Here is a 12,985-nt window from a genome sequence, read left to right as displayed (position 1 = left end):
ATGGGGAAAGTATTTTTTCAACAAATCTTGCCTGGAAAATTTGATATCCACAGGCAAAAAATATGAATTTAGACCCTTACCTCATACCATACATAAAAGTTAACTCAAATGGATCACAAACTTAAATGCAAGAGGACTACAGAACTTTTAGAAGAATTTTTTTTTGTGATCTTGAGTTTGGCAAAGATATGACGTCAAAAGCACAATTTATTAAAAAAAAATGACAAACTGGACTTCATCAAAATTAAAAGTTTTTGTACTTCAAAAGACATTGTTAAAAAAATGAAAAGACAAGCCACAGACTGGAAGTATTTCCAAAAATATATATGTGATATAAGACCTACATCTAGAATATATAAGACTTTTTACAATTCCGTAAGAAGACAAACAACTCAATTAAGAATGGGCAAAACATGAGAATAGACATTTCACTAAATAAGATACATAAATGGCTAACAAGGGCTTGAAAAGACAGTCAACATCATTAGGCATTGGGAAAATGCAAATCAAAACCACAATGTGATACCACTTCACACCCACAATAATGGCTATAATCACAGACACAATAACAAGTGCTGGTGGGTATGTACAGACCAGAATCTTCATAGGTTGCTGGTGGGAATGTAAAATAGTCCACTCTGGAAAACAGTTTTGAAGGGATTCAGAATGAGGTTCCTCAAAGTGTGGCACTTTGGCACGTGGATTACTTAGAGCTGAAATCAATCAAGGCCTAAAAGACTCAGGAAAAGCATTTTACTTCCTTCTTCGTTGTCTAAAAGAATTTCAACAGAGGGTCTGGTCCAAAATAACTATCACCAGAGATAGCAACAAAGAGTATGACCCAGGTGTGGTAAACTAGGGGAAGCTTGGCAGAGCCTGGAGATTAAATTCCTCTTTGTGTCCCACTGTCTCTGCATGGCTAGACACACATTTTTGTATCAAACATCTGTTCTTCCTATCTTCTTGTAAACAGTTTTCCTCCTCTTTAAAATTCCAGACCCCTACCACCTTCTCCATAGCTCAGGATGCATATAAGCTCCAATTGCCTGCCTGTCTGTGGGTCTCATACTCTTATGGGCTCCCATATGCATGTAATTTAGTTTTACTTCTATTAATCTGTCTTATATCAATTTAAGAACCTAAAAGGGTAAAGAAGAATTTTTACCTTCTCTAAAGTTTGATAGTTCTTTAAAAAGCTATACGTAGTTACCACATGATCTAGCAAATAAACTCTTCTCTACACAAATTGGCCAGTTAATACATAGAAAGCATTCTACTATTATGAGAGTTATACTTAATATTATTATGTGTCTACCTTATGGGGACACACTGGAGAACAAAAACAATTATGGCCCTTGTCCTCTTTGGGTATTATGCTTCACTGTGGGAAATAGATCTTAAGCAGGCATAAAGATGTTGGCCATCTTTGAATGTTACCAAGGCTAACCTTCTTTCCTATGTTCATTCACCTAGTTTTGGGTAGGTGCTTTTCTTTGCTTTTTATATGCTTCCTGGTAAACCAAGACTCAGCACCAAATGTAAGCCCCCAAAGGCACAATATCACAATCTAACATGCATGCCCTCCTTACTGCATGGAGACTCACTCTCTTAGCTTGGATTCCCCTAAAGCAGAGGCTAAGAGGAGGATTCTAGTGTAAATTATGTATTTTGGAGGTACCAGGAAACGTCAAGGGAGGAATAAGTAAGATAAGAAAGGAAAGAAGCACATAAAGCAATGTGTTTCATGTCAGATACCACTGTAGACAAGTGGAACTCGATGCCAGTGGGGAACTCTGGGAAGACTAATGAATTGTGCCAACTGAGGGCAAAGAGGTTGAAGTATTTTCCACTGGCTTCCTATTTGTTACTGGCTGAAGGTTACTTCTGGGACTCTTAAGTCTCCATAGCTTCAGATTTGCCAAGGATGTTCCCTTAGCCAGAGAGGAAGAAAACTGAGATGTGCAAGTATTTAAAATAAGCAGCTTTCCATAGGTAGAGTGAATGCCAAGGAACCGGACATGAGAAGCTCAGAGAATATTGGCAGGGGGCAGGGAGGTGACAGATATTTTGCCCTGGGAACTAGAATATGAATAGACAAGAAACAATCCAACTTTTGAGTTAGTGGCTCAAGGTTGGCTCGAGTGGCCAACCTTGAAGGACTGAGGTATTCTGTTTCAGAAAGGTTTTGGAGAAGCATGGGAAAAAAAATAACAAAACCAAAACTGTGTCTCAGAGGCCAAGTTAGTAGCTGGCAGCATGGAGAAAAAGCAAATTGAGTTAAACAGAAATGATATTTCATTTACCTTGCCATCCCCTCTGATGGCCACCTACAGGCCCTCTGAGGAAATACCCAGTGACCATTGTCCCTGACTTCTGTTCTTAGGCTAATGTTACAACTTTGTAGGTACAACTACCAACCTTCTCTGGGGTGTGTGCTTGTGGATGTGTAGCATTTGGGGAGGGAGACATAAAACGGGCACTTTAGGGGTCCACTGGGAGTCCAGGGCCCAGCCCATGGACAGGCAGTTACTAAGTAGAGCTGAAAGATCCAAGGCAGCCAAGCTGTCCTTTCGTTTCAATGTGGCACTTTTCCCAGCTAAGGTCTTTGGTGGCAAATCAAATATTCTATTACATTATTTTCCAATTTCAGGCATTTCCCTTGCTGGACTCTCGAGTGGTATGTTTTCCAAGAGTTCAGAAACATTGTCCTGCTCACCATCTGCCTTGATGGCCTGACATATTGGACATTGACTCTAGGACCAAACCACGTGTGGCCCAAGGATGCCATCTTGCCACCGGCTTATGGCACCTGAGAGATGGCAGAAACACAAAGCTCTCACCCCAGCTGAACTAAACACTATGGCTCCGGGCAAATGGCCTCTCCAGCCCTGCTGGCATTTATTAAGCCCTTGCTAGGTGAGCCTAGATTAGATTCACCTTAAAAACTGCACCGTGTCCCATTTTTCAATGAATAATAGGACAACTTGGCCTTTCCCAATATGGTTGTGCAGCATCTGTAAGATATTGAAGGCACTTAAATACAGCATTTTAGTACCAATTTGACCTGATTAGGTGTGTGCCGTCAACAACTGGACCTTGGCTCCAAAGCAGGTGGTTTGTTTTTCACTTTTGCTGCCTCTTCAGCTCTCCTGTGAATCACTGTCTAAATTTCAGGGGACCACATCTGAGAATAATTCATGGTATTTGAAGGGAGCAAAGAGGAAGAGGCACAGCTGGCCACAGAACTTTGCAGCTCTCTCAGGAGCTGGCCTGGAAGAGCTGCAAAGGACCTGAGCCAAAGATTCCACACCCATTAGTCAGTGTGATGAAGAGTGATTAGCATTTAGTACAACCATGGCAACCTTCAGATTCAGACAGGTCCCTGCTCCCAGCTCCCTGTAAACCTGCTCAATTCCAGCTCTTGGTAATACTGATGTCACTAATGGGTGACACAACTCATTGTCATGAGTTCCTCCACCCTACTCCCTACAACTGTGATTTGAGCCTGGAGGGATGTGTGTGTGTGTGTATGTGTGTGTGTGTGTGTGTTCAGCTGGATGGAAACCAATGAAAGCAAGAAAGAAGAGGGGCAAAAGTAGAACAAGGATGCAGGTTAGGTAATCACTCCAGCAGGTATGAGGTGGAAGTCTGAGGACACTTAGTGCAGCCTGGACCCACACAGGCCTGGGAATTTTGTGGCTGAGGTAGTGCTCCTGGCACAATTGGTTGGGTTCAAAGACAGTGCTTGTGAATTGGCTGAAAGCAGCCCAGTGCTGTTTTTACTCTGATGAATGAGATATGGTTATTCTCACTGAATCAAGGCCTCTCAGAACCACAAGCCCAGCCCATTCTCCTTCCCAGCATAGGAACATTCTCTACCACACTCCTAACAGGTGGTTATGTATGGCATCTGCTTAAGCCAAGGGTGGCTATCTTAGCTACCTTCGGGGACAAGAAAGCTAAGAACAGTGAGTGCAATGGAGCTCAGTCTAGAAGAACAGGGGGATGAGATCAACCAGAAACACATGCTTCATTGAACAGTACTGTGTGTGTGTGTGTGTGTGTGTGTGTGTGTGTGAGAGAGAGAGAGAGAGAGAGAGAGAGGGTGTCATCATTTCGATTAATTTTTTTTTGAACATTAAACTTGAAGAAAACACCGAGTGAGCAATCAATATCCATCCAAATGCAAGTGACACTTCATGGGCCACCAGTTTATAGCCCTGGCTTCAGCAGGCAACAGGGAGCACAGCTCAGAAAGCAACTCATTACACATAATAGCTTCTTTCATGTACTCATCTCTTTATAAATTCTTTGTTCCATTGGCCCCATTCATTTTTTTCCACTCATTCAAAAATTTTTTATTAAGTAGCTACTATGTTCTTAGGTCTTCTCAACCAGGGGATCCCTTCAGAAAACCCAGAGACTGGGGCACTTGGGTAGCTTAGTGGTTGAGCATCTGCCTTTGGCTCAGGTCGTGATCCCGGGGTTCTGGGATTAAGTCCCATATCGGGCTTCCCGCAGGGAGCCTGCTTCTCCCCTTTCCTGTGCCTCTGCCTTTCTCTCTGTGTCTCTCATAAATAAATAAATAAAATTAAAAAAAAAAAAGAAAGAAAAGAAAAGAAAATCCAGAGACTAAGACAAGCTTTCTCAGGGAGAGTTCAGTGTGTCTATTGGAGGATAATCTTCCCCTCCTTACCCCAAAGGCTTCTCTTTCTAGATCAAACAGTTCATTTTCTCCAACCCTCCATTCCTAAAATGTCAGGGTTTCTTTCATTTCCAGTTTGTTAATATCCTTCTTAAAATGTGGCAAAACTAGTGTAAAGTGCTAGTTTATGGACACATTACAATTTTTCTTAAATACTTTGCTGCACATATGTTAATGCATTGCTGCTCAATGCACCTACCACCCTTTTATGGTTTATCTGGGTTTTGGTGTGGGCACATATCTTCATTTCTAAGAATCCTGAGACATAAAGTGCTCCACAGACATCTCTGCACGCGGCAACTACAATCTGTTTTCATATTCTTCATAACTTAATGGAACAGAGTACATGCACAGCCAAGCTTATTTGCTTTCTTGTGCTTGTATTTCCAAAGGTCACAGATTTCAGGCAGAAGTGCCACATGACATAAGCATTTCCAGGAGCACTTGAGGAAAATAACATTAATTGCCTGCGACTCTAATTGGCTTTATAACAGTAGCCAGGCCAGTGGCTGGGAAAAAGACACCCCAGAACAGCTGTCAAATACACATCCTGGCAGAAAGGCATCAAACACAGAGCCCTTCCTGCATAGAGCTGACATTCAAGAGGCCCACACAGACCTGGAGATCAGAAAAATCTCCTTCCATCCGATGATTTTCAAATCTGCCTAATTTAAAATGGTTTCCGTGGAGCATGCAAAACATGCCACATTTCAGCTCTGGCTGGCAGTAAGCTACACTTGGAGGATCAAAACCCCAAACCTACCAGTCATTAGCTGAGTGTTTAGGAATGTACACAATGATTAGGCCACAATTATATTATTTATCCAGCCTTTGCTCGGCGCGTATTTTGGTAATTAGAGATGATTTGGGGAGGACCACATGGAAATGAACAACCTCAGTCTGCCAAGAATAGCATGCTCGAGCAATCATTCAAGTATCCTCACATGATTGTCCTGTTTGTTTCCTCTCTAAACATTCATCAGGAATTAGGCATGAGCTCTGGATAAATTTTTTACCTCTTTTTCTTTTGAGAGGGAGAGTAAGACTGCCCATGGGGGTGTTGGAGAGGGGCAGTAGGGGATGAGGAGAAGGAATCCCAAGCAGACTCTTGCGCAACACAGGAGCCAACTTGGGGCTTGATCTCACAACCCTGAGATCACCACCTGAGCCAAAAGCAAGAGACAGATGCTTGGCTGACTGAGCCACCCAAGCACCCCTTTACCTCTTGATTATATATGAGATGTGAAAGCAGAGGCCTGTATGAATCATGAATGTTGGGGCGGTAGCTATCCACTTTCAGGGTTTGTGTTGCTTCAGGAAAACCAGCTTGAGATTGGAGACTAGGGTCTGATCCTGAATGCTACTGCCTAACACTGACCAAGTAAGTGGACCACGAGAATGACTTTCAGGGAGATTCAAATGCATCTATAGAAGTGAATTAAAAAATATGAAGCACCGTGCTGAAGTACTGAGATACTATCATTCTTGCAATTCTATTTCCCAGGGACACCTCTTCTAAAACTCTTAACAAATAGTTAGAGTGATGTCCTGTCATGGTTTGTCTGTTTGTTTTGACCAGAACAACCCAATCAGTTACCCAAAGCCGTGGCTACTTTTGCTTCTCCCACAGGTTGTGAGCTACAGATCCATGGATAGATTGAGCCCAGAGAGAAATTTTATTGGACTTGCAATGTTCCGTTTCTGGTGGGTTTGTGTTTTTTTTTTTTCCCCAAATTGCCTTGCTTGTCAACATTTTACATATGGGATTTTTCAGATTGATATTTTCATTTGGCGTTTTCACAGGCAGGGTTCAGATTTCCTGCTTCTATTGAAAAACGGGAAGGTTTGGCAATGCCGGCTTGCATTCCCCCCAGCTGCCAAGGCCAGGGCTGAGTAGCAGCTGCCCGGAGGGTGTGTACTCCCCACCGCCCCTCCTGGCCTCCCTCACTTATGGCTTCTGTCAAAACCCCAAAGGCATTTGGATATTGACTCCTGATTTTCCCTTTTTGTTTCACAAATAGTTCCTTAAAATATCAAAAAGGATAGGAGCAAGAAGAATAAAGGAAGCAATGAAACCAAATGAGCAGCTTATTGGACATTAATAAATAAGAACAGAGATACCAAACATTATTTATGAGAAGTAGTAGAGTAACGTGGTTAAAAGTATGAACAAAATGCTAAAGCAATATTAAATCATGGCTCGAGCCCTTTATAGTCTAGGAACGTTACTGAAGCTGTCTGGACCTCAGTTTCCTTATCTGGCATGTGAGAAGAACAATAGGACTTTTTAGAATTCTTTTCAATGGCAGCAATTTGCTAAGCACCTGCTGTGTACCAGACACGCTTTGGGCACCTGGTGATCCAACACTCATCCAAAGTCTGTACTCACATGGTTTCTATTAAAGGAGCAAATTCACGTTAAGCACTTAGAATAATCTCCGGCACATGATAAATACTCATTTATTATCATTTTATTCACAATATGCTGTCTACTCCAAAGTAGTTACTTAAATCAGAAATGCTAAATCTGTTAAAGCTTGTATTTTATTTCCTTATAGTGGTCGCCAGAAATACAGCGTTAAGAATGAATCTGGGGATCCCTGGGTGGCTCAGCGGTTTAGTGCCTGCCTTCGGCCCAGGGCGTGACCCTGGGATCTCGGGATTGAGTCCCGCGGGCTCCCTGCATGGAGCCTGCTTCTCCCTCTGCCTGTGTCTCTGCCTCTCTGTCTCTCTCTCTGTGTGTCTCTCATGAATAAAAAAAAAAAAAATTTAAAAATTAAAAAAAAAAAAGAAAGAATGAATCTGAAGCCTTGTCCAAGCTCAGCAGAAAGAAATGCAGGGACTGATTACTGATGTTGACATGGGCCTGTGTTACACATGCGGAAATTTATTTTGATGTTTTGCAATCCTAGTTTAAAGAATCCCTAACTTCCCTAAGTTCAATTTCTGCAGCTATAAAGGTTTGCCTCTCTTGTCGTACAGACTGTTTTCCTGAGACTCCCCGTTCAGGGAGAGACGAAATCATCATCTCCAAGTTTTTTCTTTGCAGGAGGCAGCTCAGAAGAACCAGGCCATGCTCTGCTGCTGCAGATGTGCTGAGAACACGCAAGGCTCGAAGGGCTACCAGCCTGTGATCAGGGAGGGTGTGAAGAGGTCTGTTCCAGTAACCAGCTCTGAAGACGAACCTCTCGGAGCTACAAACCCAACTCCAGGGAACCGAAATGCCTGCTCGGTAAGGATACGTTTCTCTTTAATAAAATATTTAAAAGGAAAGACAGGAAGATAAGAGCCTTCTAAACGCAAATCATTCCACAAGACCCCAGTTAGCCGCTGGCAGGTCTAGAGGCCACAGCAGCTCTGTGGCAGTGCCCGCGCCCTCACTGATGTCTCAGGCTGGATTCCTGCCCCGCAAGTCTGTTCTCCCGCAGATCTGGACCAGGCAAAGGTGAGAAAGTCGTGGAAAGTTTCTTCCGTCACAGACAAATCCTAATGTTCACTCTCTGCAAACTCCTCCGGGGCAAAAAAGAAATAAAGTCTTTCCCAGCGCTATTAACTGTAAAGCTACGGTCCTCCCAGGAAGCGTGCACCTGCTGCCCCAGCCAGTGTTCTGCGGCGTGTCGGCAGCATCGCACTCGGCGGCCCGGTTCACAGGCAGAAAGAATTCACAGCCACAGGCTGCTGATGGGAGAGGTCACCAGATAATGAAATAGAGGAAGCGTGTCTGGGCCTCTGGGTTAAAGGTGAACAGGCGAGGTGACAACCTGTTATTAAGCGGACACAAGCAATAATGTTGGGGGCGGGGGCTGGCTCTGCACAGCGGCCCCTCCCAATGAGCTCTCCTCGCCCCTCGGACACCGGGTGTTGGAGAATGACCCTCACCAGGCTGCTCACCCATACTCTCAGTGACAGTTCCAGAGGATCCATATTGCACCTGTCCAGGCAAAAAAAAAAAAAAAAAAAAAAAAGACAAAAAAACCCCAACTCCGCACCCCCCCAAAAAAAACCCCAAAACCAAACGAACAACAAAAAACCCAGGTGTGAGGCCAGGGTAGGGAGACTTTCTGAAAAATGTGACAGCACAGAAGGATGGCCCCCTGTTCCCTCCGTGGCACTCTGGGCTTTTTTTCTAAACACCTTTCGTGGTGTATCATTAATTATTTATATGTACAGCTACTTGTTTACTGTCAGTTTCCCCCACCAGTCAGTAGGCATTTTCATGACACAGAGCAGGTCAGGTCTTTTTTGTTCTTTGTTTTTGTTTTATACCGTATTGTTCCTATACTCTGGCACAGGGGCAAGAAACTTTTTCTTTAAAGGGCCATTTAGTAAATATTTTTGGTTTGGGGGACCATAAGGCTTCTTTGGTGATTATTCAACTCTGCGGCTATAGCTGGAAAGTGGCCATAGATAATAAGCAAACAAATGGGCATGGCCATGTTCCAATACAAATTTATTTACAAAAATAGATGGTGGGCTATATTTGGTTTATGGGCCATTTGCTGCCACCTGATGTAGTGCAATAAATCATTAATAAATCTACAAATGTATAAAATAAGTATTTTTAAAAGATTTTATTTATTTATTTATTATTTATTTATTTATTTATTTATTTATTTATGAGAGACCCACAGAGAGGCAGAGACACGGGCAGAGGGAGAATCAGGCTCCCTGCAGGGAGCCCGATGCAGGACTTGATCCCAGGACCCCAGGAACATGACTTGAGCTGAAAGCAGATGCTCAACCACTGAACTACCCAGGAACCCCTAAAATAAGTATTTTCATGTCCTCGTTGTGTCCCGTCACCTAGAGACAAGAATGATGGATCATGATTTGAAAGCAGGGTGGTGAGGATCTGGATCTAGGTACTGGAAGGGGGGCCAGGGGCTCTTAGGGTGGAGAATGTTCTGTTTCTTGGTCTAGGTTCAGGTTACACAGTGAATTACTTTGTGAAAGTCTATCAGGCCATGCACTTAAATTTGAGTACTTTTCCACCCGTATGTTATATTCTGAAAAAAAAAGCCCACAAGCTGAGAAATAAACATGTAAATAAAATAAGAGCTAAAGAGATAAAGCAAAACATCACTGCTTACTCAATTTGATCTTCCCTAGTAACAGGTGACCAAAAAAAAGTGTTTCTCAACAAATTTTGAGTGTACACCTAGAGGATCAACTGCTTCACCTCCCTGCAGATACAGGTAAAAATACAGCTGTTTGGTCTTTCCGTTCCACAGGTAAAGTTAGAATCCTGATTATGAGGTGGGCTTGGAAACCAAAGAGAGACTATGAAACCTCTGATTTTTCACCCCTGAAATAACTGTGCTTATCCCAGAGCTCTGTTGTGAGGATTAAACCAGCTAATATATAGAAAATGCCTCCAACAGTTCTAGTGTCACCTAATGTCCATGATTAGTACCCCGTGAATGTCAGGTAATAATAAAAAAGACCATAATGGAAAGAAGGTGTGCTGGGTATCTTTCATTTGCTCCCTCATGCTTTCTCCATCCTTCTCTGCTCCCTGTCCTGTAGTTAGCCAGCGTGGGCCCTGTCAGATGGCTCCCCTGCCCCCCCTGGTTTTCAGGGTGAGCATTGAGGCATGAGGGACAGCTAGGTCAGGGGGTTTATTTCCCCTGGCTCCTCTGCAGGGCATTCCGCAATGAAATGGAGGTAAGCACCCCTTTCCACACAGCTGCTCTGTCTTCAACTCCCCATCGATGATCTTCCCCATGGATGGAACTGCCCCCTGCTGATAAGAATTATGGGGTACTGGAATATTCCCATGATTTCCCCCACACTGTGTGCATATCTTCATCTTCAGTTTCTCAGGACTCCAACAAATGTATCAACCACACATTAGGAAAGTGAGTTCAAATATTGAGTGAGGCAGGAAAATTTCGGAAGAGTATATTGTGCTTTCTTCTGTCTCAACGACGGGATGTGGGCAAACAAGGTGTATTTTTTCTCTAGGCCTGGTACCAAAAGGTCAAAATAAGGCTTTGTTGGTCACATCTGGGCTTTCTTGCTTCAGGAGCTGATGAAGCTTGTGTCACCTTGTCAGCGGTGAAAACAGCAGTTATGGGCCAACCTAGATGCGGGCTTCCTGTGGGCATGGATGCTCAGGGAGGTGCAGGCCACTTGGCCTGCATCCAGTAGTGATGGGGGGTTTCAAGAGAGAAGGGGGGCTCACCTTTACTCCCCTAAACAAGACTTCTGGTGGAACAGCTGTGGATTTTTGCAACTTTGGCAAAGGGCTCCCTCCCACACTGAGCCTGTCGCAAAAAAGTATTTGCCCTCTTTGAATGCACAAGTGGGCCTGGACGATGAGCCCTACAGCAGTGATTGTGATGTGCCCGGACTTAGAAGCCTTTCTAGTTAGTTGTTGGATCCCTGAAAACCCCACAGGATTTCTCTGTAATCTCAAAGAATGTGCTTTCTAAATCGTAACTGGATATACTTAGGCAGTAAGTGCCTCAATGATTCTGAATTTGTGTGACCTGAGCTGGGCCTCTAACCTGAGTCTTTAGCATCTACCCTTGCAGACGCCAACGCGAGTAGTCCAATGAGCACCAGGAGGTACTATGATTACCCCCATTGTACAAAGGAGAGAAATAGAGCTTCTGGGGGCATAACCTTCTCTAGCTCAATGGGCCTGGGGTCTAGGCTAATACTGGTTGAGCAAGAAAAACTTAACAAATCGCCCTTTCTTGTGTGTGTAGCACTTTTATACCCAGTTTGGAAGCACAATTCTTATTTTATTCTGGGGAATTCTTCCCAAATCCAGATGTTTGAAAAATTCTAAGAGCTGAGCGGTGTTGTACTTCTTCTTTCACAATCAAGGAAGGTGGAGCACTTTAGCTAGCAAAAACCCTCCCCAGTTCCTTACTCGGTAAGACTGGTCTGGGACACGTAATCTATGAAGGTGCCAGCAAAACCAAGAAATGTCTCCCACCTTGCTATTAGGCACCAAGCTCAGAAAATCAAGTAAAACAATCAACTCAGCTGCTCACAAAGTCAGCAAAAAATGTTTATGTAATTAATCTTCATCATGGCAGTTCCGTCACAACATCAGTGTCAAATATACCCCAAGAATAAATGTAAATTGTAGGTACAAATCAATTTACCTTATGCATTCAGCAGCAATTCCACTTGCCTCCACATACTCACTTAATAGCTCTTTGAGGCTTATAAATAAATAGCTACTGGTCTTCAGAAAGATGCAAGTCTGCAAACTGAGATCCGAGCTAAAACAACAAAACAGTAGTACCACGACACCACAGGCATTAGGAGATGCCCGAAGATGTACTGGGAGTGACTGTGTCAGCCCTTCCTGGGGAACAGACTGTCAGCTCTAAGCTGTTCATTTTCTCTTCTTACCTTTTTTCTGTTGCTAACAGTCTCCTTGCCACCAAATCTTGGAGTTGTTGGACAGGTGGGTTTTCAAGGGTCCCCAGACAAAGAATGAGGCCAGACTTGCTTCCATTCCAAATGGTGGTGGAAATGGATTCTCTTTCTCCTGTGAACTATCACAGGGATTTCCTTTCTGATGCCCTGGAGAAAATAGAAACATTTTTAAAGGACCTGGAAATGCAAAGATCTTACCATCAGGTAAAATGTCAAAAAACTTTAACTAGGAGTGTAGCCCTTGCGTAAGCCTGTGTTCCCCCAAAATCACTTCTTTGTCTTTTTGGCTGCTTTCAGATGGGATGAATTTAAGAGGCTTTCTCTACTTTGCAAAATGTTTTATCTTTTTTTTTAAATTTTTAGTTATTTATGATAGTCACAGAGAGAGAGAGACAGAGAGGCAGAGACACAGGCAGAGGGAGAAGCAGGCCCCATGCACCGGGAGCCCGACGTGGGATTCGATCCCGGGTCTCCAGGATCGCACCCTGGGCCAAAGGCAGGCGCCAAACCGCTGCGCCACCCAGGGATCCCGCAAAATATTTTATCTTAATATTGACAACCATTTCCTTTGAACCTTTAATAAAAGTCAGGTATTGATTGAGTCTTTTTTTTTAATAGAGTTATTTATTTTTAGAGAGAGAGAGAGAGAGAGAGAGAGCAGGGGGATGGACAGAGGCTGAGGGAGAGAGAATCTCAAGCAGACTTCATACTGAGTGCAGAGCCTGACATCAGGGCCTGATCCTATGACCCTGAGATCACGACCTGAGCCAAAACCAAGAGTCAGATGCCCATCTGACTGGACCACCCAGGCACACTGATTAGGTTCAGTCTTTCTACCTTCCCTTTTCTATCACTCTCTTTGTACCTCATCTGAACATATTT

General features: G+C 43.5%; 1 long non-coding RNA gene across 1 annotated transcript in view; it reads right to left on the bottom strand.

Moving 5' to 3' along the window:
* LOC140610021 (uncharacterized) overlaps positions 1-12,247 on the bottom strand; it is a 41,710-nt gene extending 29,463 nt beyond the window's left edge. Inside the window, exon 1 of the long non-coding RNA XR_012011805.1 lies at positions 12,077-12,247. This is a non-coding gene — a long non-coding RNA (uncharacterized lncRNA). The remainder of the gene's footprint in view (positions 1-12,076) is intronic.
* Positions 12,248-12,985: the final 738 nt, after the last annotated feature.

Source organism: Canis lupus, chromosome 19, assembly GCF_048164855.1.
Source record: "Canis lupus baileyi chromosome 19, mCanLup2.hap1, whole genome shotgun sequence".
Lineage (NCBI taxonomy): Eukaryota > Metazoa > Chordata > Mammalia > Carnivora > Canidae > Canis > Canis lupus.
Note: the sequence above shows the minus strand (reverse complement) of the source record. Positions and strands in the feature narration are given on the sequence as shown.